We start from the raw sequence: 26,828 nt of genomic DNA on the forward strand, positions 1-26,828 counted from the left end.
ACATCTGCAGAAGCCTTAACATACCTTGTCAGAGACACACTAACATGGCCCTATGTGAAATAGTTGCTGTTATACAATGGAACAGCTGCTGATGTTACAGGGTTTGTTTGCACTAATCCCGTTTCAGAGGGTTGTGTGTACACCGGGATGTTACCAATTACAGAGTAACAGCACAATATGATGCACATGTACACCAAATCAAGGATGTCTGGTGAGCACACTGTAAACCACATAACAGTTCATGCATAGCCATACAACCTTGAGCCCAAACATCCTTGCCAGACTTAAACATCTGCAGAAGTATCAGGTACAAACAAACCCTACATAAGTAGCAATGTTCTGAAATATAACAGCTGTACTCACATGTAGAACAAAAACGTCTAGCCATTACACACAATCCACGGGAGTCATGAAGCTAATATATCTCTGTCTGTCTCCATATAGCTGTTGAAATACATCACAAACAACACATCCAGGCCATCTTCCTCAAAAGTAAGGCAAACGGACAACACCCAAAAGGAGTACTCAGTTATACACCACTGTTGCCATGGTATTGGCTAATGGAGTAGCTGCACAGCTGATGTGCATCTAATTAACTACTTTGGAATACCAATTGGTGGTCAGGATACCACATGGTACCGATATTTAACTAGAAAAGGATGGCTTATCACACATTCAAACCATCCGTATATACCAGCAGAACATTACAAAGAAGATTGAAACACAAACTGAAAAGGATTGAATCGACAGTCAGCAACACCTCGGGTTACTAATAAGGTATGTAGAACACTCAGTATGTCAGTGTATTTAGTACCTGTTCTGTAATATTTAAAGTGCACGCAATCCATATAGTGGAAACAGTTATCTTGTAGTGATGTATTGTTGAGCATAGTAATGCTTGTAGTATTTATGTGTGTACTGCTGTAGGTCACAAGTCAAACACCACATACACCACAAGGGATGCTATATAAGGGCTTTGAACGCAAATATTCCTCACCAGCAGCTGTCAGTGGCAGGGCTGGTCCAACAAGTATGTGCTATAACAGGGGATAGTATATGTTGATATATTGTAACAGTAGCCATATGTATGGGTGTATTACTGAGAATAACATGTCGAAGATTGGCCCACTGCGCAATTATGATTTGCATTGTGGGATATTGTGCAAATAACTGTGTAATGTACAGTATTGTAGGCAGATATTTATTACAAGTTACATAGCATTACTGTTACGTTAGGCAAACATTAGTTATGTCTATTGGCATTCGCAATACACAATAACAGGATACATATGACTTGTAGTCACCCGACAGTTTATCAGCATGATAGCAAAGTAAAATGGAAAAGCTAGTTAACTATCCATGTACATAAGACATGTAATAAGTGCAAAGGTAGGTACTAGGCTGTCTTACCATGGTTATTTATAAGCCTAGCTAGAGTGTGTTTGCTTTTGCCACCCCCATAGGTTAGTTCCCTGTGCCTCTGAACAGCAGAGCCATTAGTTCCCTGTGCCTCTGTCCAGCAGAGCCACTGCAGTGATCCCCGGGGTACATGTCTGTCTCCCATCCACATTTCAAGGTTTCCCTTGAAGAGTGCTAGTGAGGGGCCCTGCCTGATGTACATTGGAATCATGTTCCAAAGCATGGGGAGTGTCCGGGTCAGGAATCTATCCATCCAGCACATCCTTGTCATCATTGTGGTTAGGTGTATATCTCTAGAGCATGTGGCTCTCAGGGACCTCTGTTTAGGTGGAGCATATCCAGCAATACTGGGTTGGACATGGGCCTTGCATGTCAAGCAGAGATCACCTGTGAGTATGCGGTATGCAACCAAGTACAGCTGGAGTTTCTTAGGTTGGGCTGCATAGGTCATCTGTTTGAGATCAGTAATCCTCTTGGTGTGGTACTGTTGTGGTCTTCCAAGCTGTTGCAGTTGTCTTGTAAGGTATATCCCAAATGGGGTGTTGTATCCTTTAATGTGTCTAATCAGTCATGAGTAGAGAGGCACAATGGCCTCCTTTGATCTGGATGCGAACCCATTAGAGATTAGGGGGGGCCACGTAGAAGGATATTCTAACCAACTTGTCATTATGAGTATCAAAAGACAGATTGCTGTCTACTGGGGTTCCCAGATCTCATATTACCTTTTCTGTATGTAGGGGACTAGCACTTATGTGGTAGTCCGCGGATAATTAGTTATATCCAAAGGGGATGACTATGCACTTGTTGGCATTCAGCTTGAGGCCATGATATTGACACCAGGTATCTGTCTCAGTGTGACCCTTCCAGAGGGTGTCTGTAACAGCTGGGGAAACAATTATGTCCGCTAGTTTGCAGACATCTGCAAACCTTTTCAGCCAAAACCCTCCTGTGCTTGCCTGCACGTCAGAGAATTATATACCAAACATAAGGGGTCCTAGGACTGAGCCCTGGGGGATGCCACTTGTAACTGGTATACAGTCAGAGCTAGGGTATGCAACTCCCACTGTGTGGGTTCTGTCAGTGAGCCACTTTGCAAACCATCACATGACGTAAAGGTTAATGTTCAGGCGGATGGGTATGTTGATAATACCAGAATGAGGAATGGTGTTGAAAGCTTTTGAGAGATCTAGGTAGGCTGTGTGGACCTCCTTACCCTCATCTAATACCTTGGTAACTGCCTCTAAGAAGTCCACCAGGTTTAGGAGGAATGGTCTGTCCATAACAAATCTAAACTGGGAGGGGTCAAAGGTTTGGTGGTACGCAATGTCTCTTGTGACTGAGATCCATGATGTGCTCCATAGCCTTGTAGACTAGGCTAGTCAAGCCTATAGGTGAATAGGCCCTGTGGTCCATTGTGGCTCCACCTTTGTGGAGTGGGATAACTGTTGCTGTGTGCCATTCAGGGGGCACTAAGCCCGATGTGAGGCTATTATTGAACATGGTGCATAGGTCGGGAGCCAGTACGTTCTGAAGTTAGTGTAAAACGCAGCCTGGGATGTTGCCCGGTCCCATGGATGCTGTGATATTGACTTTAGAGTGTGCAGCTTTGAGAGGGAGGGGGGAAAGGTAGCACTGAACCTATCTGTAAGGATGTTGGCAAGATCAGTTGGTTCTGTAATGTTCGTGCCTTTGTGCTGTAACTCAGATTAGATCTGGGTGTTGACATCGAGATATTTGACATAGCTATAGAATGCTTTGTGGTTGTTGTTGGAATTAGTGGTGGTTTTGTTTTCATAGCTAGCTTTGGAGGATCTTATAAGGGATCTCACCTTCTTACTGAGGCTGACCAGGGAGCTCCTCCACTCATGGGATTGTACTCTCTTTTGCAACAGTGTCTTCCTCCTCTAGTACAGTTTGTTTATGACAGGGGACCACCAGATTGGTTTCCTTAATTAGGAGTATAGCATCTTGGTTCTGTTTGGGATAGCACAATCCATACACTCGTGTAAGTGTTTATAGAGTGCATTTGTGTAGGATTCAGCAGTTGTAACAGTATTGCCCATCTGCATGGGTGTCTTGATGTTCACCACATCTGTCTTAGGAAGCATGAAGTTGGCTTTGTAGACATATTATACTGTGGTTCCCTTAATGGGGGGTGGGGGCGGGATGTTCAGCTCATGGTCAGATCGGACCAACAAGGAGTTGACTTCAGGTGTGGAACACTGGTCACTCATGTTGGTAATGCCTAGGTTTTGGATATTGTTGCCCCTGGTGGGTCTGCAGATATGTTGATCCAGGGCATTGGTGTTTATGAATTCCAGAAAGCATTGCGCTAATGAGTTGGTACACAAGTAGTTTTCTCAGTTAATGGTGGGGTAGATTCAGTGAGACTATGTGATGAGTGTGGTGTGGAGCGAATGTTTACCTTCTCCACATGACTGTCAGGGTCAGACTTGGTTGGAGAGAGCTTTACCTCCAGTTTGACTAGATAAGTGCATCTCTCATAGGTTGTAGTGTTGGGAGGTAGGTGGAGAAGGTTGTCTGTGGACATGAAGCAATGTGTACATTGCCTCAAGATGTCCAGATTCATCAGACAGACAGGAGAGAACATTGGCAGTTGACTCTTGGACATGCCTGAATATAAAACTAATTTCCCCTAGATAAGTGAGGAAAGTGAGTACAAGAGCTATTTTAATCTAAGCAAGTGAGAAATGTATGTACAAAACCTGTTTACCTCTAGGTAATGAGGAAGATTGAGTGCTATAGTAATTAGTAGCTTACGTAGTGCTTACAAGTTCTGAACAAGAGCTGAGCATGAATAAGCAATCCAGATAGGGACTTAGATAACATAAACACACTGCCCTCCCCAACAGGTACACAATCATATATCCATGTACACCACATGACCCCTATACCCACAACTATGCAGGTACAAGCTGTACTCAGGTTGCATGGGACCTGTCCACATCACAGGTTGTATCATACACATATGGCAAAACAAGATGCTCTCCACATACACATCATGTAAAACATAGCTCCATGTCAGGCTGTGTACACACTGAATGGTGCACACCAACAGGTATCACAACCTACAAAGGGGGAGACACCACTGGTAATGGGAAGTACTGCACTACTACCCAGCTGAGTCTGGTCTGAAAGGCCATGAACCTTGATCAAATAATTGATGTCAGCAGTACAGATGTAGATGACAGTAAGGTTGATTTCACACTGCATATCATAACCTTGCCAGGTCATAGGACATCATCACCCATACTGTGTTCCACCTACACTCGGTATACTAAATGTACATTCCTATGTCACAGGAGTGTTTTGCAATGGGACTGCTGGCAGAACCAACACTACAGAAGGTGTCTGAATAATACATGCTCATCACACCAGTGGCAGCTACAGTAAGACAGGGTTAATTAATTGTATTCCCCCTCATTGTAATCCATACCTCACAGATAAACAGAAGGCATCTGCCTATTGAAGTATGCGAGTGACTATGACCTAAGATCAATAGCCAACTCAAGAGTGCTGTGGACAACATACAGAAGGGGCTTTGTGGGTGAGGTGTGTCTGAGATATGGCCACATTCTGACAGCTACATATTGCATTGTAACACCTATGTTAATAACCCTGTAGCCATGAATTACCACCTAGGCAGCGGTCAGCATAATGGACACGTGTGTAAGGGATGTAGCTGGGCAGTTGTCTTTCCTGTGATAGCTACGTCACTACACCTGTCAGGTAGTCATATGTGGCAACCCTAATAATGACAGGGTGCCATCCATGAACATAGAGATCATTGTCCAGACATACACAACACTCAAGTGACGCATATCAGATCACATATTTCCTTTAAGGGGTATTGGCCGTGTGCAGATGGCCTACACCAGCCTTCCCATTCCCCATCTCCACTATGTAGCAATGATACATACCCTGAATAAATCCATGTCCAACCCAGTTATGTTGGACATGCTACACGTACACATCCTGATCTCAAACACATACTTCATGGACATTCACCTTCCACATGTTGGACAGATCCTTGTCCCATACACTTTACATAGTCCTGCCATACTATGCATTCCTGTCTGTCAAAGCTGCATATCGCTCCCCTCTCAGACATGGTGTGATGACCACATGGTAAATGTATCATTAACCCTGTGGATCAGTAATGTGGTACTGCTCCACCTGGCCCCAGAGACCCGCCTGTCGGCTACTGCCAGGTAACCTTTCATCCTAGATCCATACAAGGCCCATAGCATATAGCCTACTAGTTGACTTTGACTGTACATGCTATAGTTGATATCCATCCCTGCAAATACCATCTGGCTAGCCAGTGTCCCATTTGTACCACATGTGCAACACAGGTGATACATGGCAGGATGTTGAATTGCTGTACAGTGCCATGTAGATGTATATGGCAGAACACATACATGTGCAACCTTATGTGAGCAAGTCTGCAGGGTCACAGGTCATGTCTGTTAAGGCAGTGTAAGTCTTTATATGTGACATATACACAGCCCCAAGGTCGACTGCATTAATGTGGACACATCCAGCCATGTGCTGATAGGTAGGAACACCAGTACAGGCAAACAGACATGCCCACATCAAGACAGCATACACATGGAGTATGAGCAATGTAATCAAGTGACACACACACATATATGGTGATAATATCCACTCACCATTGAGTGTCACATGTGTGTGACACAAACACATCAGTGTCATGTAGATTTGCAAATACAACTATTTAAACATAATAAATGTGATACACATGTATGTTCAGCTGTAGCTCTATATGTCTCTGTGAGTTACTGTGACCTGTCTCCATCATTATGTCTTCCAGGTATGCCGCATGCAAGGCTACCCCTTTTACCCGCTTGGAGGATGAGGCCCTCATCCCATACCTACTTGCAATCATGATATCCTGTTCAGCCATGTGCCACAGGATGCACAACAGCTGGATGCCCTGTGGATGGAACTTTGCAGGAGGGTTAATGATGTGGGTGGCCACAACCGCACATACCAGCAGGTGCGCAGACACTGTACAGACCTCATAAGATGGGTGAAACAGCATGCAAATGCAATCAACAGGGAACAAGGTGCAACAGGTGGTGAACCACCAACCCAGCCCCCACTCACACGTATCGAGGAGCTACTGGCCAACCTGGGGACACCTGCAGAACCACATCCACAAGCTTTACCCAATATTGTGGAGGTGGGTGTCTCTCAACCACTGAGCCTGGAGTTGCCTGGTAAGTCAGTACTGCACCTATAACAACTATATTCTATATAGTTGCATGTGTCACTGTATAATATGTAATGTAACATCATATGCAAGGCATGTATACACACATGCCGCATACTATAGTATGTTACTCTGTGTATGCACACGTGCATACACCTTAGTATAGTCTAATGTACTGGCGTATGTATTAACATGCACAATGTACCCTGTAGCCAGCATACAGGCATGAATAATGCTCATACTGCTGTGTTACTCCTATTTAGGTACCTCTGGCATTCCGCTGCGACAGCAGCCCATTGCAGGTGAGACTGTTATTATTTATCAGGCATCGTAATGCACAGATCTATTTGCCATGTGGCCATTTACAACATGTACAAATAATGTGTGGTCCTGTCACAATATACAGGTCGGACCTGCAATGCATCACAATGCCTACCCATGTGCAACACTTGCAAACTATGTGAATCACCTCACCGACATGAATCCTCACAAACTGTCATTGCCAGATGTGTGGACAACTGTGCATACAATGGTGGAGGTGCTGTTTACTGTAGGGACATGTACTACAGATCAGAATTACACATGTGGGGAATACAAACAATACTACACAGTGGGCTGGACTATGACCAGCCCACAGGATTCACTTGTGTGGATCATAGCCCTGCTATGAATGTCACACAATGTGATGTGCTATCTTGACATGTCCATGACATCTAGTGGCCTGGCTGCAACACTGCCTAACTAACCTGAAAACATATCCCACATACCACCGTTTGTCTACATAACCCTGTCATCAGTGGAGCATATGATATCTATGGGTGTATGTCATATGGGACAACACAGACATGTGACATAGATGCCCGTCACAATACTTTGGCCAGCACATGTGCACACATGGCCATGGAGGATGGCCATAGACATGAAGCAACACACCCAGTAGATGTGATGTGCTTGTGTGTACAGCCTGTCGTACAATGGCTACACATGGTCCAACTATGGCCTTTGTGTAATGGTTATATTGTAGATGTGGAACAGTAGACATCCTACAGGCCTGTGCACATCTTGTGTAGTCGTGACATCAATCCACCACATAAGATGTGTTGAACATCTTGAGGTTGTCACAACATGACTGCAGACACCTGTACAGTATCCACATCAGCCCACAGATACAGTACATTCCCCATGCTGGTGTCAGACATCAATGTCATACTTGCTCCTCGTGTGTGTGTGTGTGTGTGTGTGTGTGTGTGTGTGTGTGTGTGTGTGTGGTACACAGATGTCATGTGGGACATAATGTATCGACATGTTTGCCATGTCTGGCCATAGTTGCCAGGCAGCGGCAATATGGTTGCAGATGTGCAGGGTGTCATCCGTATACCTTTCAGTGACCTGTGTCAAAACTTCCACATCATGGTTTAGTGTGTATATATCTCAGTGATGTGGGTCACGTTCCACAGTATATATGTATTGTATCTGAACACAGTCATGGCTATGAACTGTGTCTGTACCTCACACTGTATAGCAATAGAGACACCCATTGGCCAAATGTGCAGTATATCTGTAGGGCAGACAGACAACACTGCATTGGGACACCATTGCCCCACTGTATATTTGACAGGACACCATTGTGTTAAACATGTATGCATGTCATTGCACACGTCAGCAGATCACATGTCATACTACATGTGATTGTCAAGGTTATATGCCACACATCAGGCAGGTGTACTTTTAACCTGTGCTGGTCTACATGGTGTAACACAGGGATGTATGATAACTACTGCTATGATTGTGTAATTTGCATGCCATCTGCTATGACACATGCATGCTGTTGCGTGCAACCCAGGGATGTATGATAACTACCACTATTATTGCTTGTGCTGCATGCCATCTGCTGTAACACATGCATGTTGCATGCCATCTGCCGTATCACATGCATGTTGCATGCCTTCTGTCATATCACCTGCAGAGATGTATGATAACTACCACTATTATTGTCTGCGCTGCATGCCGTCTGCCGTATCCCATGCATGTTGCATGCCTTCTGTCATATCACATGCGTGTGTGTCTGTGTGTGTGTGTGTGTGTGTGTGTGTGTGTGTGTGTGTGTGTGTGTGTGTGTGTGTGTCTATTGTATAGATTGTAATATACAGTTCTTGTCTGCCCTCACAGGTGATGTAGGTGCGTTGCCCTCCTGCAGTATATCTGATGGTAGTGTCCCCACAGACTCTAGCAGTGATGATGAACATATGATTGAGGCACAGGCAGAGTTGTCAGGGGCTGAAACTGTGCCATTGGTTGCCATTACAGCTATATTCCCCTCATCCCTGCACACAGATCCCATGTCTGCACATACCCCATCACCAGTGGCCATAGAGGAAGGACAGTTGGCACGTAGTAGCTTGGAACAAGAAAGTGTGAGGGCTATTGAAGGTGTGCCTGCACACCATGGTGTCAACCAACTGACTGGTTATGCCCCACACAGGCACATGGCCAGTGCTGCTTGTAGGAGGACCTCTGGCCAACATGCTCCTGCAAGACAGAGCACAGCAGCTGGTGTCACCAGATACGTTTCAGGCTGTAATGGAGGCACAGGCACATGCTGAATGGCACAACAGAGAGGATCAGAGGCTTCAGAGGGCTGTTGTCTGTTCTTTAAACAACATCCAGGCAATGGTAAATGCTCAACAGCAGATTGCTGAAGCTTTGGATAGACGGTTGGGTGACATGGTTGGAGTCCTTGACCGTGGCATGACAATCCACGAGCGTGAGCTGTCTGTGTTGGAACATCTGGTAGGAGTGAGGCATTGGGCACGTGGACGTAGGCCTGCTACATCACCTGTTATGTCTATGTGTATGAGCTACCTGATATGTCTGCTCCCATAGTGGCGGTTACAGCAGCAGTGCATCTGGTGCTGTGCTGTCCACACCATGACACAGCAGGCCATGTGCACGTGGCCCGGAATGGTCCCAACAGGGACACAGTTCCAGTGTACAAGTGACATCAGACAGTACCCAATCTGCACCTCTGCCTGGTAATTCCCGTGCAACCCCTGGCAGGCACAGGTCACATGTCCATGGCCAGGCACTGTGAACTGTAAAACCTGGCCTGCACAGTCTGCAGCTGTTAATAATACCCTTGTGTAGGCCAGACACATGGCAGAACTGTGTGCATACATACACGCACACATTGGAAACGTATGCAGGGCACCACAAGACACACATGCATAACATCCACACATGCCCAATTAGATCAAAGGCCCTAACCCACACACATGATGTCATCCAATGGTGCAGCCTAGGCCTCTGGCAAACATTATCACCCTGTGGATATGATGATGCCTGTGCCGCATCCCTGACATCCACAGAATCGGTGCAGGGACATGTTCATATGGTCTGATGCACAGGGTGAACAGACTAGGAAGACAAGTGTAGTTTACAATTGTTGAGTACTGTTGACAGGCAGTAGACATACCATGTACTACAGGTGTACAATGCATTAAGTGCTGTTAACAGTATGTATCTTATGTAACAACAGTAACTGCATGTTGGTCATGATGTTCTGCTGTCCTCCTTCACATCTAATTGCACGTGCCAGTGGATGTCAGTGTTTGCAGTTAGTGTCCCATATGTCAATGTGGACTACTCACAGGTATGTATGAATATACCAGCATGCACCGTGTAGCTGCCACATAACAGTGAGAATGTCCCACGTTCCAAGCAACTGTACTGATCCAAGAGCATGATAGCTGTGTATTAAGCTAATGTGGCTACAGACATGACATCTATAAAGATTGACATCACAGGTACAGTTACATGAAGTGGTGAGGTAAGAGAGTGGTCTAGCTGATTACAAGGGTAGAGGCCAGTGGGAAGTGTGTTGACTCATTGGGAATCAGTAATACACGTTCCCATGACATGATGCCAACACACAACTGCACCCACACACTCAGGTATTGACACACATGTATTCAGTGACACAGTAACACACTCACGGATTAACTGACACAGTAACACACACTTGCACAAAGGTGCTACTGGTGAGGCGAGGACCCCTGCCTATGTGCAAATCATCATTACAGTACTGTGCACCTACATGATATGCCACAGAGAATACATATGTACAGGTAGTCAGTATGGCCTAATATCATGGACATCAACACGGATAGTAGAATGCATCACCTGGATGGGGGGAGGGGACTTATCAGTTCAGTATGGTAACATACATCCTCACTCCAGGGACCAGACAGCCATACATACACACACACACACACACACACACACACACACACACACACACACACACACACACACACACACACACACTGTGGCATTCAGTATTGAATACACCCATGTCACGCACATACAGATACCTCACATGTGTGAGATACACGCCCCTACCTATGTCCTGCTTTCTACATTGCAATCTGTACAGATGTGTACACTAGTGTACAGGAGAGTGAGTAACAATTGAGATGTATTCCCCACCATACATGACATATATGGGCACACATACAACCACACATGCCAGTACTGTGAATCATAGACCTGCCTAGCTCATGATATGTATGACAGACTTACAGCAGTATTGCACGCATTACAAACTGTACTGACGCTTCCTTTGGCAACAGTGTTGATATATGCACACAGGACATTTTAACTGTTAACAGGTGTCAAGTGATTTACCTCCACTGTCACCCTGACTGCTGTCTAAGTTGTGTGTTGTGTCCTTCAATTAATGAAACCATTGCTTACCGGTTACACAGGTTATTGTAGGACCACTTGTGACACACCTGTTAGCTGTCCTAAGCAAACATCCATCTGCAAAGATGCCCCACCACTTAGTTATGTTGACACATCTGTCCATACCTGAGGTACATCTTTCCATACAATCAGCATATCACCATATACAGTTGGCAATGTTGAGGCTGCATGATGTACTAGGATACATGTCACCTGCATACATCAGCAACTGCACACACATGTTATCTGAACGCACAACACTACATGTAAATGTGTGTAGGTTCTACAATCCTGTCATTTGGGCATGTTTGTAGGCATTGCAATTGGTGGGCATGTGTAATGACATACATGACACATGGACTGTTGTATGATATGATAGGTGTAATGAGCGACAGGTACAGAGGGAATGTTACCTCTGTCATCATTGATATCACACCTTATGTACTGTTAGCATTCAGCAGCCATGGACCTACATTCAATGTGCATGTGTGTAATGGCTGTAGCCACCTGTTTGCACAAAGGACAACAACAGCTATGCTATTTACATGTATGTTGTGTGTGTGTGTGTGTGTGTGTGTGTGTGTGTGTGTGTGTGTGTGTGTGTGTGTGTGTGGCATGTACATACCCAGGGCAGGTACATGTATGTCATATCCATACATGAGGGTGTGTACTGGTGTACAGCAACAGTCATCTGCTAATGCTGGAAAGTACCGAGGGCCCCTGGTATGTGTACAGCTGACCTGGTTACAGACAGTGGTATCATTGGATTGCATAACACATGATGCAACTGTGTCAGTACATGGGTACTTTCTACAGTTGATGTAGAGCTTGGTACAGTCCACTGGTCATGGGTCACATTGTGGTGTACTCTTATATTTCCTAAAACATGTATGGATGCATGTTGGTGGCCCGAGGGCATGGTGGTGTCTGAGGTTTACATCCTAGAATGCAGCATGTGACACTATGTCCTGCACATGACTCATCTGTAATGTCTTTTGTGAGAGTACCAGGCAGTACATGTGAGTGGCCTTTATGTATGTGGGGACACCACCACCTGCAGCGGTCAGTACCTGTGTTATGGCCTACATGTCTGGTTCTGAGATATATGGTGGTAGTGCTATTGTGCACTACAGAGTCATCAGCCAGGTGTTCCTCACTGCACTGATGTCAGTATTCCCCATTGTTGGATCTATAGTGACCAGCTGTGATTATGGACGCTACACATCTATCACTGGTTAGCATAAGAAAACAATGCAGTTGTCCTGTAGGTGTCAGGGTGTTATCCTGTGTTTAGGACATTTGCCTTGGAATGGCACTGTATGGGTGGATGCGACTTGGGTATTATCCCCACTCCCTTTAATCATGGATGCATGTGATATGTGTCAAAGGCCTGTCTACTGTCAGCCATGTCATCCCAGAATGACAAACACTGGACAACCTCATACTTACAGCAGGACATTGGCTCATTGTGTTGTTCAAGCAGTTGCCACCTCTAGCAAGGCTCATTGTGTTGGTCAAGCAGTTTCCACTCCTAGCAAGACATCACTGCGAGTGGTGATATTGTGCTTGGTATAAGATGGTACATCTAAGGTGATGGACAGCAGCAGATGTTGTGTAAAAGATCGGTGTCAAATATATGTAGAGCAGCATTCCTGCTAACAATGACAACTACTAACACCAGAGCCCATTACAATGTGTTCTGTACATCTACCTGTAATAGCATGGCCACTGTGGCCTTCCATGTTTAGAATCAGAGTGCATCCCAGTTATCCCTGTGCTACTAAGTGTATGAGCATGCCCAGTATAATGCTGTATAGATGGACACAGAGTGCATTCCAAACAGCCCTATGCTACTAAGTGTGTGAGCATGCCCAGTGACACCTTGTGTCGGTTATGTGCCTCTGTGTATGGGCATGGCCATTGTAAACCTGTATAGTGGTAGTAGTTTTCCATTCCACAGATGGACATACTCCAGGTCAGGATGGATTCCTACTTTAGACACACAAGTTCACAGGTAAGTACATCTCAACTGCCAGCATCCCTGTTGATGTCCGCATTCCTAGAAGGTCATAATGACAACCTTGAAATTTGTAGTCTGTGTAGCGCAACTCGTAAGTATGTAGTATTGTAACAGTGATCTGTAAATAGGCAGGTATTCTGTTGCCACCACTGGCGTGTGTGTGTGTGTATGCCTGACCCCATTTGCCAGAGGACTGTAAATTGCTTTTAGACTGCTCACACTCCAAACAATTTGTATACCCACCTTTGGCAGGGCTGATGATGACAGCCACCTACAAATACACCCCTGGGAGGGCTGTGTCCCTATAATCTCGGTAGGATGCATTGTAACTGCGTAATGCTGTACTGTAGTAAAGCAGTTAGGTCGCTGTTCTAATCCCAGACTTGTCGTGTGTGTGTCTCCGTCTGCCTGAAGACTGAGTAATGCTTTTAGATTGCTCACACTCCTTACATTTCTTATACCCACCTTTGGCAAGGCTGATGATGTCACCCACCTACAAATACACCTCTGGGAGTACTGTGTCCCAGTAATCTCTGTAGCGCATTCTGTACCTGTGTAATGCTGTAGTGTAATAAAGTAGTTAGGTCAGTGACCTAATCCCACACTTGCCATGTGTGTGTGTCCCCGTCTGCCTGAGGACTGAGTAATGCTTTTAGACTGCTCACACGCCATAAATTTCTTATACCCACCTTTGGCAAGGCTGATGATGTCACCCATCTACAAATGCACCTCTGGGAGTGCTGTGTCCCAGTAATCTCAGTAGCGTGTTCTGTAACTGCGTAATGCTGTAGTGTAATAAAATAATTAGGCTGATGTTTTAATCCCAGACTTGCCGTGTGTGTGTGTGTGTGTGTGTGTGTGTGTTGTGTGTGTGTGTGTGTGTGTGTGTGTGTGTGTGTGTGTGTGTGTGTGTGTGTGTGTGTGTGTGCGTGTGTGTGTGTCTGTGTGTGTCTGTCTGCCTGAGGACTGTGTAATGCTTTTAGACTGCTCACACTCCATACATTTCTTACACTCACCTTTGTCAAGGCTGATGATGTCACCCACCTACAAATACACTTCTGGGAGTGCTGTGTCCCAGTAATCTCGGTAGTGCATTCTATAACTGCATAATGCTGTAGTGTAATAATGTAGTTAGGTCAGTATTCTAATCCCAGACATGCCAAGTGTGTGTGTATATCTACCTGCATATGACAAATACAGTGCTTTGTAGTATTTGCTGTAACACGTGACCTAAACAAGTATTGCTGCAGTGTGATACAGTAGGGGTTTGTATACAGGACATGGCAAGTGTGTGTTTGTCTGCCAGAGAACTGTAAATTGCTTTTAGACTGCTCACACTCCATACAATTCGTATACCCACCTTTGTCAGGGCTGATGATGACACCCACCTACAAATACACCTCTGGAAGTGCTGTGTCCCAATAATCTCGATAGCGCGTTCTGTAACTGCGTAATGCTGTAGTATAATAAAGTATTTAGGTCGGTGTTCTAATCCCAGACTTGTCGTGTGTGTCCCCGTCTGCTTGAGAACTGAGTAATGCTTTTAGACTGCTCACACTCCTTACATTTCTTATACCCACCTATGGTAAGACTGATGATGTCACCCACCTACAAATACACCTGTGGGAGTGCTGTGTCCCAGTAATCTCGTTAGTGCGTTCTGTAACTACGTAATGCTGTAGTGTAATAAAGTAGTTAGGTCGGTGTTCTAATCCCAAATTTGCCTTGTGTGTCCCCATCTGCCTGAGGACTGAGTAATGCTTTTAGACTACTCACACTCCTTACATTTCTTATAGCCACCTTTGGCAAGGCTGATGATGTCACCCACCTACAAATACACCTCTGGGAATGCTGTGTTCTAGTAATCTCGGTAGTGCGTTCTATAACTGCGTGATGCTGTAATGTAGTAAAGTAGTGAGGTCGGCATTCTAATACCAGACTTGCCATGTGTATGTCTGAGTGTGTTTGTCCCCATCTGCCTGAGGACTGAATAATGCTTTTAGAATGCTTACACTCCATACAATTCTTCTATCCACCTTTGGCAAGGCTGATGATGTCACCCATCTACAAATACACCTCTGGGAGTGCTGTGTCACAGTATTCTCGGAAGCGCATTCTGTAACTGCATAATGCTGTAGAGTAATAAAGTAGTTAGGTCGGTGTTTTAATCCCAGACTTGCTGTGTGTGTGTGTGTGTGTGTGTGTGTGTGTGTGTGTGTGTGTGTGTGTGTGTGTGTGTGTGTGTGTGTGTGTGTGTGTGTGTGTGTGTGTGTGTGTGTGTGTTTGTGTGTCTGTGTGCGTGTGTGTGTGTGTGTGTTTGTCTCCATCTGCCTGAGGACTGGGTAATGCTTTTAGACTGCTCACACTCCATACAATTCATATACCCACCTTTTTTGATGATGACACTCACCTACAAATACACCTCTGGAAGTGCTCTGTCCCAATAATCTTGATAGCGCCTTCTGTAACTGTGTAATGCTGTAGTGTAATAAAGTAGTTAGATCCATGTTCTAATCCCAGACTTGCCGTGTGTGTATTTGTCCTCATCTGCCTGAGGACTGAGTAATGGTTTTAGACTGCTCACACTCCATGCATTTCTTATACCCACCTTTGGCAAGGCTGATGATGTCACCCACCTACAGATACACCTCTGGGAGTGCTGTGTCCTAGTAATCTTGGTGGCATGTTCTGTAACTGCGTAATGCTGTAGTGTAATAATGTAGTTTGGTCGGTGTTCTAATCCCAGACATGCCAAGTGTGTGTGTGTGTGTGTGTGTGTGTGTGTGTGTGTGTGTGTGTGTGTGTGTGTCTCTCTCGGTGTGAGACAAGTACAGTGCTTTGTAGTATTCACCATAGCACGTGCCCTAAACAAGTATTGCTGCAGTGTGATACAGTAGGGGTTTGTATACAGGACATGGAAAGTGTTTGTCTGTCAGAGCCTGTGTAGAGGTGGCCGTGTTGTCTTACCATTGGACATGTTTGGGAGCAGATTTTGTAGTTTTCCTATATGTTATCCATCTTTTGACACTTTGGCCACCTCACAAGGAGTACAGCTGTCAGTCAGCCATGGGACTGTGCTGGCAAGCCATACCCATACTTCTGGCAAAAGGCCTGGTGAACAAAGTATGCAGCCCTACTAGTACCCGGTATATGTCCAGCACCCATGTGCCATGCACAAACAAACTTGCCTAGGATATCCAGCTGTGTTGCTAGTACCATGTGCATTGATGACAGATAATAGGCATGTTGTGAATGCAGTGGCCTGCAGAAGACATGGCATCCTGTGCAGCAGTACAATAGGCACATATATGCGGACATTGTGCCTTCACTATGTTCCACACTGAATACCTGCACCATATGTGGTGCCATCAAATGTGATCCACAGAGGCCAGACAATGCTGTACACATGTGCCCTGTATTGACCCATGCCACTGACACCACGAAATACCTGTATCATACTATTCATGCAGGTGCAGGGTTGACCTGCTCACTATAAGCAGGTTTCGCCACACCAGGCCAGTATTGGCATATTGGGGGATAACAGACTATGTACACAACACGTGTCTGCCAAACCAGGTACACTTGCACATGTCACTGTACAGTATTGTGGGACATGCACTTCCTAGACAATGTCCATGTGAAGGACTATCAAACACAGACATGGCATGCATTGCAAAGCTATGGCCATACACATTGGTAACCAGGATGTCAGGCCAGATAATGCAGTACCCATCTGTGTGGGACATTGCAGACACTACACCCCTGCACTGCACACCATTGTCGGGTGTCGCAATGCCATGGATTACCCCTCACCCAGCCTTGTACAGCCATCTTGCACAGCCAACCACTACACACTTATGAAGCAATGCATACCTGCATACCAGTACTGGCACCCTGCGTCTGCATGTGGGTTGTGATGCTCCCAACCACAGTCACTCCCAGTATAACCCTCATTGGTATACCAACAGATATCAAGCACATTCACATGCCCTAGCCCATAGAACCTCCAGATATCCCCTGTGGTGCATGTGGTCCTGTGCATTACTGCAGTGTGGCAAACTAAGTAGTTACATTGTGTATTTGTGGCCCTGGCAAAGGTGTCAATGCATGTCCATTAGAGAGTGTGGTTGTGGTGACAGTGGTATCTGTTCACGTGGACAGCCATGTGTGCCACACCTAATGTATATCTACTGTATCTCTGTTGCAGATGTCACTCACCTACACACATATATGTTCTTACAGCACAGCAACATGTTGCCTTTGTGGTACATGTAGTAACATCATGCACATGTAATAGTAATGAGTAGTCAGGGGTTTGACTCCTGTACTTTTCGGCGTGCAGCAGAATATGCTTATGGTTAAGTCTCTATGCCCTTCCCTGGTGTACTTTGCCTGTCCCACCCACACACTCTCTGGTGGATGTGAAGGAGTACACCTGCACAGCAGCAGCATGTGTATTGTAAGTGATGGACATGGTCAGGTGATGACCTCTGCACTTATTGCAGTCCTTCTCTACCTGATTGCATGTGGTAAAGCTGTGATGGTGTTCCCATAGCCATCCGCATGATAAACACAGTACACTATCTAGGGAAACATGTTGTTATTTGGCCATGACAGTCGCTGTGAGTGGTACCTGGATGTGGTGTTCTGACACAGCATCAGAGATGATATCTGGATGTACCTCAATCATTTTCCACAGTGGGAAATAGCCTAAAGAAAAGAGGGTGATATGCCACACATGACTACAGCATGTAAGTGTAGCTATGCTGCATTGAGACTACTGCCTGTTTAACATGTGTGTGGTAATGGCTATTCTGCATGTTATAATACAGACATGACAGTACTCTATTCATGAGGGACCCCCATCTGTATGACCATCTGTGAACTGGTCTGTGTGTGCAACCATTTGTTTCCTGTGTTACACACTGAACTCACATCTGTGCACAGCAGAAGCATGGTCTGAGGATTGCAGACAGTACATGATGATAGGGATGTGTTACTGCAATTGCATCCCTGACTGGACATGTGTCACATGTGACAGTGGTATGACAGACACTGTGTGGGGTTCCCAGTGACAAGCCAATAATGGGCAACTGTTCAAAGCTACGGTCACACGTCTACTACACATTGCAAAGATGGCATGCAGTATATATGCATGTGTTGTGCTCCCTCTGCAAATGTATACCATCTGTTGTGTTGGGTTGCTGGTGATATCTATGCATACTGTTGCAGGTAATCCTGTATGCTGTTGTCCATCACTAAGCCATATGTGGGTTTAAAATGCAACACCATAGGCTGAATGGGTTGGAAGGTCCTGGCAGAACCTCCTGTCCCACTTCAGCTGACCATGGCACCGGGCACTAGCACATAGACATCAACCTCTGTTAGCTCTGCACCACCTTCTGGTGGTACCACCACTGAGGATGGAGCATGTTCCCCCTGGGAGTGGGACCAGAGAGGTACATGTCTGCTGTTGTGTGGTCCTGGATGTGTTGTGTTGGTGGCTTCCTAAGGGGTTCTGAAGCCAGATATGCCAGCTCAAGGTCAAAGTGTCACATTTACAGGGTGACGCTGCCCCTCCTGGACAGCCCCCAGCACTGCCTCCTTTGCAGCTGTGTAGGTGAAGTGGCAGTTGCCCATGGCTGGGGACCTTGGTCCCACTGTTCCCATGGGCTTGTGAATGCCTAACACCCATCCCTGTCTGGGGTGTATCCCCCCCACATGTGTCATATACCAATCCTCTATGCTGTCTTTTCTGTGATCCTACCTATCCTCCACGGCCATACCTACACTCCTTCCCCAACATCTGATCCTCACCTATGGAAACATAAGGCCAATCAGTTCCTAGGACAACATCTGTCATATACATAGCTGTCCATTACACACATGTGCCCACTGGACACAAGAAACCCTTGTAATATGCATCACAACATACTCCTGTTATCCTCAAACCTGTCCCTCAGATGCACGATACTGGTATGCACATCACTCCTACATGGTCCAGGTACACGTGATGAGGACGACCCCATTGTACACACAACACTACCGGTCCCTCTGTGGTTACCCCATTTACCTTTATCATGATGATGATGTTGCACACAGCACCTTGCAAGAGTACTGTTCACATATAATGATTGGACGGGTACTGTTGTGTTAATGTACATTACATGCACAGAGTGATGTATACAGCCAATGTACAACTATTTGCGTGTATGACTGACACATGTCTGTTTGAGGGAGTCTTGAGATCACATAGAGCAACACCACTACATAATACAGGCATCGCTGGTGTTTCCCATTTCATTCGTTTGTAATGCTTTTTTGCCACATGGTATGTTCCTGATACATCTTTATATATGTATGTACCTATATGCTGGACATTAACACTCACATATACATCTACATGATGGGATACATTCCTATACTGTTGAATGACTGCGCTGTATGAAATGTTTGTGAAACTGTCCGTTGTCTGTATATCTGCCATGGCATATTGTTAATACACATTAGATGTGTGCGCAGGGTCCTGGTTCCGACCCTTGCAAAGGACGTTTATTTGGTTGCAGGGCAGAACAAGCCCATTGGATACAGAGGGAGTAAGGCATATTAAAGAAATTGGGAGCAGGTGTGCATGGGTTTGCATGGTGTTAAGCACTGCTGACCTCTGGTTACAGCCTCTTACACTCGGTTAGCCTCTACATTGCTTTACCAGTGCAATACTCGCATACTGGTAGCCAAACATGTTTACACCCGCTCGCTCCTGCACTTGCAAATGCACCGAGATTGGTGCTTGCATCTGTCACTCACACCCCTGGGTGGGACCAAGGACCACAGTATTACCTTGTGATGCCTATTACATCGGACTGCATGACTACAGTATCGGGAATGGCTGCCCATTAGGTGATGGCATGGCATTCGACTGTATGGAATCAGCGGCCTGTCCAGTGAATTAATTATATTAATTGTGTGTTCCTCATACAATCTGCTCCTACCTTGTGATGCCTATTACATCGGACTACATGACTACAGTATCGGGAGTGGCTGCCCATTAGGCAATGGCATGGCGTTTGACTGTACAGAATCAGCGGCCTGTACAGTGAATTAATCATATTATTTGTGTGTTCCTCATACAATCTGCTCCCATCTGGCTGATACATGGGAACCGAGACTCTTCAATACAGACAAGTAGTTGGGTTGTGGAAACCACATCCGTCGCCCGAATCATGCTACTGCATACCTATTATAGGTTTGCCACCTTTTCAATAGGCCAAGATGGGACTTTAGGGTTAACACCGGTCCCACTTTGCGAGGGACAGCCCCTCTTTAGGCAGTTGTGTCCTGCGAAAATAATCAAGACAGAGCAAATGTCCTGATTACCAGGACATTATTATATTCTACATTTCATTAATAGTTGCTTAAAACAGTTATTTTATGTAGGAAAGCTCTATATGTTATGTGAAGTAGCATAAGCAATTCAAATATTACTAGATTAAGCTTTTATTTGTGCAAATAAGTATAATTCTGTACTATGCATGGCTGTAGGTATGTTTTGTCCTGGAAAGTCTGACATTTCTACAGAACATGTCACATTTTGGCCATTTGGAAAGGTGGCAGCCCTATAGGACCTGTATGTAGAGATGTCAGACTTTGCAGGGCAACACATACCCACAGCCAGTAGAAGGGAGAGTACTTCACTGTTTTGCCTAAATAAAAGGTTATTCTTGTAGCATTATAGTTGCTTATACTGTTTCTTAAAACATTTAGGTGTTTCAGGTACAAAATAATTGTTTTATGCAACTACTACAGACAATAAAGGAAATCTTTGCCCTAAATCAGAGGACATTTGCCATAATTACATTTATTTTGCAGGACACAACTACCCAAAGGGGAGTGTCCCTCGCAAAGGTGGGCAGGTGGTAACCCCAACCCTATTATTCTATCATCTTTCTAAGGTAGTCGGCGGAACATGCGCTTTCTATAACTAGCAGACCTCTCATACGAATGGGGAAGAATAAACACTGAATGAGGGACACTGCATAACAACCTCAGGGACACATTTAGAAGGTTGGTGCTATTAACCTGACACAATGACGGACCCAGAGCACATATGTATTCATACACATTGTCTGAAGTACATGCTGTTTAGGACTCTTACATGTTGTCATTATTCATTAATTGTATTCTGCCACCTTTCCTCCTAATATCACTAGTTCTAGGAGGGTTTAGTTGGGACTGTGTTAGATTCTGATTCGTAATCATGGACGTCCCTGGTAATTAGGGACAGTTCAATTATATGGTCCCTATGTGTTCCCCAAGTGGTTTACGGACTGTCCAGTAGATGTGCCCTTAAGGTTTGGGAGGTATGGGCATCTGCTATACCCACATCGGAATATTACTTACATCCATGGGGCAGTCCTAATACTTGTCTGCCAACCAACACCTGCACGCCTAGGTCCATAATCGCATACCCATAGTTCCCCTACCTGCCTCTACTCTACAGCACTCATCCTTACTGTGGATGCAGGTGGGCGCAGGTGGGATAAGAACACACCCCTACACACTGCCCACACTCCCCGTGTCAGGACACATGTCGTACATTGTGTCAACCCATGTGTTGTCAGGATTGCACAACCTACTGTTCTGTGTACAAGTACATCCTGGTCGCACTAGTCTTTACTGGCATTGCCTGGAAGAATAACATTTTTGGTGACCCACAAGGGATGTCGCTATCCATGTTTAAAGTGTAGACCTTGTAGATCTCTCCCACTGGTAATTCCCTGCCGGTGGTCTGGGAAGCAGTGTTGTATTTACCTTTATTGCATGTCTGTATGTCTCACCAGCCTAGCTGGGGTTGTGGGAGGTAGACGTTTGTTGATTGGACCTCCCACCAACATATGCCTGGTCTGAACATATGTTACCCGTAACTGCTGCAACATAACCTAGGTATATACATGTGTATATACTGTAACATATATATATATATATATATATATATATATATATATATATATATATATATTTACATTAATATATACAGATATATCTGCATATGTATTCATACATGTATATTCATAACTTCTTGTCTATATATATATATATATATATATATATATATATATATATATATATATTTATATAAATAAAAATGTAAATGTTCGTTTGTTCAAAATCTTAAATCTCCAAACGTTCTTCACCGATTGCTTTGAAATTTTCACACAATGTTGCATTCGAATATGTGCGTGTTTTTTATATACCTACTATTATATAGATGTCACACATTGCATTTGAATACGTGCTTGTTTTTATATACCTACTACGGATTCTATATATTTGTATAGAAATATGCAATTTTATATGTTTTTGTTATAACTTTCTTACTTCTTTTTCAGTGCAATCGATCTGCTTTAGTTCATCCAAATAATGCCTCGCAGAAGATCAAACTTAGGTCGTCGTACTCGTGGAGCGGAAGCAGTGCGACGAGTAATTGCAAATCAAACTGAGGAAGAGCAGGCATCAGCGAACGAGTGAAACAGACAAAGAATGGCTCAAATACATGCCAAGGAAGAAGCACAGTGACGTGCAGCCAGACTTGAGGATGCATGGTCACGAGCACGGCAATCGCATTCTGCAGCTTCAGAAATGCTTTGTTCTCCTCGATCGACACCAGCCGACAAAATAAATGCTTGCCTGAAATACTCATAAAATTCCCTTTTCTTTCTTTTCCATTTAACCGGACTGAGCCATAGCAATGCATGGCCGGGTACAACTAGTATATATATATATATATATATATATATATATATATATATATCTATATAATTTTATATGTATATATATATATATATATATATATATATATATATATATATAAAATTTATATATATATATATATATATATATACACATCTGTGTGTCAATACATTCCTCACTCATACGCACTTATACATGCGTAATGGTGTTTATATATGCTTCACCAGCATACTAATGCCTTATTCATTATAACACAGACACTTCACTCCAGTTATCTTGTAATCAGTATTGAGCACGTTATACAGCAGACAGATGTCGCAATATGCTCATGTACGGATTACCGATGGTAACTGGAATGTGATACAGTGTGATTCGACCCATCCCTCTTCTGCACGGCCTATTATTCCATCTACCGTTGATGTTTGTATGTGCACATTCCTATTATTTATGTCAACAAATGGAATGCATGTGTTACAGAAATTGTACTTCAACATATTGTTGTCTACATGTGCATATGCATATATACCTATTATGAACTAGCTGACCTCCACGGGGCAGTCCATTAGAACCGCCCATCCAACCCTGGCACTTTTGGATCCATAATTGCATACCCATAGTTCCTCCACCCAACACATGTTGAATTTACAAGCATAACATATATTTTCCACTTGTTATCACAGCCATGACACACCTTTACACATTGCCCTCTCCAGAGCGTTTGGGGCCCTACACACATTTTGTCCCACCTCGTGTATTCACAGGGTCTCCCGCCATGTATATTTCCACATACGTGCATTTTCTGGGGTTATGGAATACGGTATTTGTGCTTTCCAATTTTTGGATGTCCCAGCATGGGACTACATTCCATCTGTGTGTAAAGTAGACTTAGCAATTCAACAATGTTACTCCCACTGGTAGAACCCTGCCTGTGGTGTGAGTAGTGGTGCTTTGCTTACTCCTGGGCAGCTTTTTATGACATACGCTGAAAGCACTATATAATATCAAATTTGCTATAGATACCCTTCACATCTCAATGTTCGTTTGTTCAAGATCTTATATCTCCAAAAGTTCTTCACCGATTGCTTTGAAATTTTCACACAATGTTGCATTCGTATACGTGCGTTTTTTTATATACCTACTATGGATTCTATATATTTGTATGCAAATATGCAATTTTATATGTTTTTGTTATAACTTTCTTACTTCTTTTTCAGTGCAATCGATCTGCTTTAGTTCATCCAAATAATGCCTCGCAGAAGATCAAACTTAGGTCTTCATACTCGCAGAGCGGAAGCAGTGCGACGAGTAATTGCAAATCAAACTGAGGAAGAACGGGCATCAGCGAATGAGTGAAACAGACAAAGAATGGCTCAAATGCATGCCGAGGAAGCAGCACAGCGACGTGCAGCCAGACTTGAGGATGCACGATTGTGAGGACGGTGATCACGTTCTGCAGCTTCAGATCTGTTTCGTTCTCCTCGATTGACACCAGCAGATGAAATAAATGCTTGCCTGAAATACTCTACTTTGTGGCGACATGTAAAGACGTTAAAATTAACTACAAATATGCATGTCTAGCTGCAAAATGATCGATCAGCTAAGATATTCTCACATCAATTGCTGGAAATTGGGAACAGAAAGGTGCCGGTCGATCTGACCTCAGGATGAATTTCATTGCCTCATAACTTCTGCAATTTAGTGATGTCAAAAGAAGAATTGGTTGAAAAAGTATTTCCCAATATTCAAACCAATTATAAGAATCACGACTGGCTGACTGAACGAGCTATTCTTGCGGCCAAGAACAAAGACTCTACGAACTTAACAATATTATTCAGTCTAACATTCAAAGCGAGGCAGTCACATACAAGTCCGTTGACACTGTTGTGGAAGCAGATGAAGCGGTTAATTATCCAACAGAATTTTTGAATTCACTCGATCTGCCAGGGATGCCACTGCACGTACTGCAATTGAAAATCGGCGTGCCAATTATCGTGTTGCGAAATATCAACCAGCCAAAGCTTTGCAACGGCACGCAGCTTGCAGTAAAAAACTGAATGAGCAATGTCATAGAAGCAACAATCTTGACAGAACCTTTCAAAGGTGAAGATGTCCTCATTCCTTGCATTCCTATGATTCCAACGGATATGCCATTTCAATTTAAGAGATTGCAATTCCCAATTTGATTGGCGTTTGCAATCACCATCAACAAAGCTCAAGGCCAATCTTTAGAATTATGCGGTTTAGATCTACACACGGATTGCTTCTCACATGGACAATTATATGTTGCATGTTCTAGAGTTGGCCAACCAGACAATCTCTATATCTGCACAGACAATGGAACAACAAAAAATATTGTATACCCACAAGCATTGTGAAATTAAACATATTAGAAATGTGCACTTTCTCTTTTCTTTCTTTTCCATTTAACCAGACTGAGCCATAGCAATGCGCGGCCAGGTACAGATAGTATATAATATATATATATATATATATATATATATATATATATATATATGTATATATATATATGTATATGTATATATATTTTATACATATAGTTTATATATATATATATATATATATATATATATATATATATATATATATATATATATATATATATATATATATATATATATATATATATATATATATTTTATTTATTATTTATTTTATTTATTTATTTTATTTTACATTTGTTGACCGGGTTAGTCCAACTGGATACATATCCATTTTCAGTGGAGACCCGGGGAGAAAAGCTCCAAAGCACAGAGGTACATAAAAAATATAAAATATAAAAATATAGTGACATAAGCTAGGAAATTGAGACAGGCAACATTAAAAATACAAAAATATAACAGTAGGTAAAAAGAAAAATTCAATTAGTGATATAAGTTAGTAAAGATGAGTAATTAGGGCTTAATAGTGGACCCTTAAGTTAAGGGCTGGATGGAGGCCTATGTAGGCCGGGTTGAGTTGGGAGCCTGAGCTATTAGTCTGGATTAGAGCATGGACATAGCCATTGAGATTTTAATAGAGTTCGAAGTTGTATTTTGAATTGGTGGAGAGTGGGTATATATATATCACAGTTTACTATCATTAGAATGAAATGTACAATGGCAAATTGGCATATTACTGAAAGGAAAACATAAAAATCAAAATACTGAAGAAAAAAAAGTCAAACAAAATGACTGCAAATGTCGAGTTCGACATTTTCAAACAGTCACCACACTTCCAGCAACAGCAGTCCTGTGCTTTGCACAGTAAAGAATGTGTTTGCAGGGGGGCAAGCCCCCCTGCACCCCCTGCTACTTATATATACAAACTCCAGAATCTCACTATAGTGAGGGAAAGGGGACATTTCCTGATCCCCACTATAGTCCGATCTGCATCACAATGTCAATATTCACAACAGTGAATGCTGTATTGCATTCACTGTTGTAAGGTTCGACATTGTGGCATTCATGTTTTGTTTGTGCAAAATGGAAGTTTCTCACAAATGTCAATCGCATGAAGTGCGATCAACAAACTGATATAAACCTATATCACTTTATAATTCAGTATTTATATATCATGTATTTAAAATGATTCACATTTTTTCTTTAACATAACAATATAACAAATTTCTTAAATTTTATCATT

Source organism: Protopterus annectens, chromosome 2.part0 (assembly GCF_019279795.1).
Source record: "Protopterus annectens isolate FY-2018-M chromosome 2.part0, PAN1.0, whole genome shotgun sequence".
Lineage (NCBI taxonomy): Eukaryota > Metazoa > Chordata > Ceratodontiformes > Protopteridae > Protopterus > Protopterus annectens.